The following is a 6000-nucleotide window of genomic DNA, read 5'->3' as shown; positions in this document are numbered from 1 at the left end:
GGCTGTTCCTAGATCGTGGGAACATTCCTAGAAAGCTCCCTGGCTCGAGTTCATATGAGGACAACCAGCAGAGGGCGCCCTCTTATGATCTCGAGCCAGGGAGCTTTCTAGGAAAGTTCCCACGATCTAGGAACAGCCAGCAGAGTGCGCCTCACCGCAAATGCAGGTAAATATAGGTCAATGACCTACTTTACCTACATTCTCCGGGGTTTTGCAGACAGGAGTAGCGCTGCATTAGCAGAACTCCTGGCTGCAAAATATTTTAACCCCTTCAGATGGATTTACATCGTTGGACGTGACAGATCCTCGGAAGGTATGTATATTGTTGGTTTATTTTTTTTTTTATTTACAGATCGAAGGTCTTCAGTGAGTGGATTGAGAGTAGAATAAATTAACCCCTTAGCGACCGCCGATATGCCTTTTAACGGCGGCCGCTAAGGGTACTTAAACCACAGCGCCGTTAATTAACGGCGCTGTGGAAAAAGTCCATAGCGCCCCCCAGAGGCCGATTTTCTCCGGGGTCTCGGCTGCCGAGGGTAGCCGAGACCCCAGAGAACATGATTCGGGGGGTTTTTAACCCACCCCGCATTTGCGATCGCCGGTAATTAACCGTTTACCGGCGATCGCAAAAAAAAAAAGTGATCTCTTTTTAATTTCTCTGTCCTCCGATGTGATCGCACATCGGAGGACAGAGAAAAGGGGTCCCAGGTGGCCCCCCAATACTCACCTAGCTCCCCCGATGCTCCTCGTGTCTCCCGGTGGGCGCCGCCATCTTCAAAATGGCGGGCGCATGCGCAGTGCGCCCGCCGGCCGGCACCGGGAGAATCTTTGGGGTCTCGGCTGCCGGGGGTAGCCGAGACCCCAAAGAGCATGATCGGGGTCGGTATTACCGACCCCTGTTTTGCGATCGCCGGTAATTAACTGTTTACCGGCGACCGCAAAAAAAAAAAAAAGTAAAGTGTAATTCTCTGTCCTCTGATGTGATCGCACATCAGAGGACAGAGAAATAGGGGGATTCGGGGACCCTAGCATACTCACCTAGGTCCCTGGATCCTCTTGCTGCTCCTCCTGGCCGCCGGCAGCAGAACATGGCGGACGCATGCCCAGTGCGCCCGCCATCTGTCTCCATCTGCCGGCCGGCAGGAGAACAGCAGTTGGGGCTAAAATTAGGGTTAGGGGTAGGGTTAGGGGTAGGGTTAGGGGTAGGGTTAGGGTTAGGGGTAGGGTTAGGGGTAGGGGTATGGTTAGGGGTAGGGTTAGGGGTAGGGTTAGGGGTAGGGGTAGGGTTAGGGGTAGGGGTAGGGGTAGGGTTAGGGGTAGGGTTAGGGTTAGGGGTAGGGTTAGGGTTAGGGTTAGGGCTAGGGTTAGGGCTAGGGTTAGGGCTAGGGTTGGGGCTAAATTTAGGGTTAGGGTTGGGGCTAAACTTAGGGTTAGGCTTCTTTCACACTTACGTCGGTACGGGGCCGTCGCAATGCGTCGGCCCGACATACCGACGCACGTTGTGAAAATTGTGCACAACGTGGGCAGCAGCTGTAGTTTTTCAACACATCCGCTGCCCAATCTATGTCCTGGGGAGGAGGGGGCGGAGTTCGGCCACGCATGCGCGGTAAGAAATGGCGGATGCGACGTACAAAAAAACGTTTCATTGAACTTTTTTTGTGCCGACGCTCCGCCAAAACACAACTGATCCAGTGCACGACGGACGCGACGTGTGGCCATCCGTCACGATCCGTCGGAAATACAAGTCTATGGGCAAAAAACGCATCCTGCGGGCACATTTGCAGGATCCGTTTCTTGTCCAAAACGACGGATTGCGACGGAATGCCAAACGACGCAAGTGTGAAAGTAGCCCTAGGGCTATGGTTAGGGTTGGGGCTAAAGTTAGGGCTAGGGTTGGGGCTAAAGTTAGGGTTAGGGTTTGGATTAGGGTTGGTATTAGGGTTAGGGTTGGCATTAGGGTTACGCTTGGGATTAGGGTTAGGTTTGGGATTAGGGTTAAGGTTAGGGTTGTGATTAGGGGTGTATTGGGATTAGGGTTAGGTTTGAGGTTAGGGTTGAGATTAGGATTAGGGGTGTGTTGGATTTAGGGTTTTGATTAGGGTTATGGTTAGGGTTGACATTAGGGTTGTTTTGGGGTAAGGGTTGTGATTATGGTTAGGGTTAGTGATTAGGATTATGGATCAGGTTGGGATTAGGGTTAGGGGTGTGTTGGGGTTAGGGTTGGAGCTAGAATTGGGGGGTTTCCACTGTTTAGGTACATCAGGGGGTCTCCAAACATGACAGCCAATTTTGCGCTCAAAAAGTCAAATGGTGCTCCCTCCCTTCTGAGCTCTGCCGTGCGACCAAACAGTGGGTTACCCCCACATATGGGGCATCAGCGTACTCGGGATAAATTGGACAACAACTTCTGGGGTCCAATTTCTCTTGTTACCCTTGTGAAAATAAAAACTTGGGGGCTACAAAATCTTTTTTGTGAAAAAAAAAATATTTTTTATTTTCACGACTCTGCATTCTAAACTTCTGTGAAGCACTTTGGCATTCAAAGTTCTCACCACACATCTAGATAAGTTCCTTGGGGGGTCTAGTTTCCAAAATGGGGTCACTTGTGGGGGGTTACTACAGTTTAGGTACATCAGGGGCTCTGCAATCGCAACATAATGCCCACAGACCATTCTATCAAAGTCTGCATTCCAAAAAGGCGCTCCTTCCCTTCCGAGCTCTGCCGTGCGCCCAAACAGTGGTTTACCCCCACATATGGCGCATCAGCGTACTCGGGATAAATTGGACAACAACTATTGCAGTCCAATTTCTCCTGTTACCCTTGTGAAAATAAAAACTTGGGGGCTACAATATCTTTTTTGTGGAAAAAAAATATTTTTTATTTTCACGACTCTGCATTCTAAACTTCTGTGAAGCACTTGGGCATTCAAAGTTCTCACCACACATCTAGATAAGTTCCTTGGGGGGTCTAGTTTCCAAAATGGGGTCACTTGTGGAGGATTTCTACTGGTTAGGTACATCAGGGGCTCTCCAAACGCAACATAATACCCGCAGACCATTCTATCAAAGTCTGCATTCCAAAACGGCGCTCCTTCCTTCCGAGCTCTGCCGTGCGCCCAAACAGTGGGTTACCCCCACATATGGGGTACCAGCATACTCAGGACAAATTGGACAACAACTTTTGGGGTCCAATTTCTCTTGTTACCCTTGTGAAAATAAAAATTTGGTGGCTAAAAAATCTTTTTTGTGGAAAAAAAAAATATTTTTTATTTTCACGGCTCTGCATTATAAATTTCTGTGAAGCACTTGGGCATTCAAGGTTCTCACCACACATCTAGATAAGTTCCATGGGGGGTCTAGTTTCCAAAATGAGGTCACTTGTGGGGGATTTCTACTGTTTAGGCACATCAGGGGCTCTCCAAACTCGACATGGCGTCCGATCTCAATTCCAGCCAATTCTACATTGAAAAAGTAAAACGGCACTCTTTCTCTTCCAAGCTCTGCGGTGCGCCCAAACAGTGGTTTACCCCCACAAATTGGGTATCGACGTACTCAGGAGAAATTGCACAACAACTTTAGTGGTCTAATTTCTCCTGTTACCCTTGTGAAAATAAAAATTTGTGGGCAAAAAATCATTTTTGTAGAAAAAATGCAATTTTTTTTTTTCACGGCTCTACGTTATAAACTTCTGTGAAGCACATGGGGGTTCAAAGTGCTCGCCACACATCTAGATAAGTTCCTTAAGGGGTCTAGTTTCCAAAATGGTGTCACTTGTGGGGGGTTTCCACTGTTTAGGCACATCAGGGGCTCTCCAAACGCGACATGGCGTCCAATCTCAATTCCAGCCAATTCAACATTGAAAAAGTAAAACGGCGCTCCTTCACTTCCAAGCTCTGCGGTGCGCCCAAACAGTGGTTTACCCTCACATATGGGGTATCGACGTATTCAGGAGAAATCGCACAACAACTTTTGTGGTCTAATTTCTCCTGTTACCCTTGTGAAAATAAGAATTTGTGGGCGAAAAGATCATTTTTGTGTAAACAAAAGCGATTTTTTATTTTCACGGCTCTACGTTATAAACTTCTGTGAAGCACTTGGGGGTTCAAAGTGCTCACCACACATCTAGATAAGTTCCTTAAGGGGTCTAGTTTCCAAAATGGTGTCACTTGTGGGGAGTTTCCACTGTTTAGGCACATCAGGGGCTCTCTAAACGTGACATGGCGTCCGATCTCAATTCCAGCCAATTCTGCATTGAAAAAGTCAAACGGCGCTCCTTCACTTCTAAGTTCTGCGGTGCGCCCTAACGGTGGTTTACCCCCACATATGGGGTATTGGCGTATTCAGGAGAAATTGCATAACAAAATTTATGGTTACATTTCTGTTTTTACACTTGTGAAAATAAAAAAAATGGTTCTGAATTAAGATGTTTGCAAAAAAAAGTTAAATGTTCATTTTTTCCTTCCACATTGTTTCAGTTCCTGTGAAGCACGTAAAGGCTTAATAAACTTCTTGAATGTGGTTTTGAGAACCTTGAGGGGTGTAGTTTTTAGAATGGTGTCACACTTCATTATTTTCTATCATATAGACCCCTCAAAATGACTTCAAATGTGATGTGGTCCCTAAAAAAAAATGGTGTTGTAAAAATGAGAAATTGCTGGTCAACTTTTAACCCTTATAACTCCCTAAGAAAAAAAAATTTTGTTTCCAAAATTGTGCTGATGTAAAGTAGACATGTGGGACATGTTATTTATTAACTATTTTTCATGACATATCTCTCTGATTTAAGGGCATAAAAATACAAAGTTTGAAAATTGCAAAATTTTAAAAATTTTCGCCATATTTCCGTTTTTTTCATAAATAATCGCAAGTAATATCGAAGAAATGTTACCACTAACCACCACTAACATGAAGTACAATATGTCACGAAAAAACAGTCTCAGAATCGGGATCCGTTGAAGCGTTCCAGAGTTATAACCTCATAAAGTGATAGTGGTCAGAATTGCAAAATTTGGCCCGGTCATTAAGTACCAAATTGGCTCTGTCACTAAAGGGTTAATACAACAACCTTTGTGATTTTTTCATTAAATTACTTTTTAATAATGTGTGTGTGTTTTTTTTAACCCTTTACTAGTATTGGATTAATAATGGATAGGTGTCATAATTGACGCCTCTCCATTATTAATTATGCTTAATGTCACCTTACAATAGCAAGGTGGCATTAACCCTTCATTACCCCATATCCCACTGCTACACGGGAATGGGAAGAGAGTGGCCAAGTGCCAGAATAGGCGCAACTTCCAGATGTGCCTTTTCTGGGGTGGCTGGGGGCAGGTGTTTTTAGCCAGGGGGGGGGGGGCCAATAACCGTGGACCCTCTCTAGGCTATTAATATCTGCCCTCAGTCACTGGCTTTACTACTCTGGCGGAGAAAATTGTGCGGGAGCCCACGCCAATTTTTTCCGCCATTTAACCCTTTAATTTACTAGCTAGAACGGCCAAATTTTGCATAGACACACTACTAACATTAGTAGTGTGGAATATGCAAAAAAATGGGGATATGAGATGGTTTACTGTATGTAAACCATGTCTCATATCATGTCGGTTTTAGGAAAGAGAAAGCAAAAGCCAGTAATTGAATTACCGGCTTTCTGCTATATCGCGCTGGATGAAATATTAATATATATACATATATGTGTCTACTGACATATATATATATATATATATATATTTATATATATATATATATATATAGACAGTATATATGTTTTTTTTTTTTTTTAAACATGGATCCCTTGTATATCCGTATGTCGGTTTTGCAAGCCTGCGATAAAAACACGCAGTACGGATGACATACGGATTACATACGGAGGATGCCATGCGCAAAATTCGCTGAAACACCCTGCCTACGGAGGAGCTACGGACCACTATTTTCGGGACTTTTCAGCGTATTACGGCCGTAATATACGGACCGTATTTTCATACGCTGTGTGTGACGCCGGCC

The sequence above is a fragment of the Ranitomeya imitator genome, chromosome 2 (genome assembly GCF_032444005.1).
Source record: "Ranitomeya imitator isolate aRanImi1 chromosome 2, aRanImi1.pri, whole genome shotgun sequence".
In the NCBI taxonomy this organism is placed as follows: domain Eukaryota; kingdom Metazoa; phylum Chordata; class Amphibia; order Anura; family Dendrobatidae; genus Ranitomeya; species Ranitomeya imitator.
Note: the sequence above shows the minus strand (reverse complement) of the source record.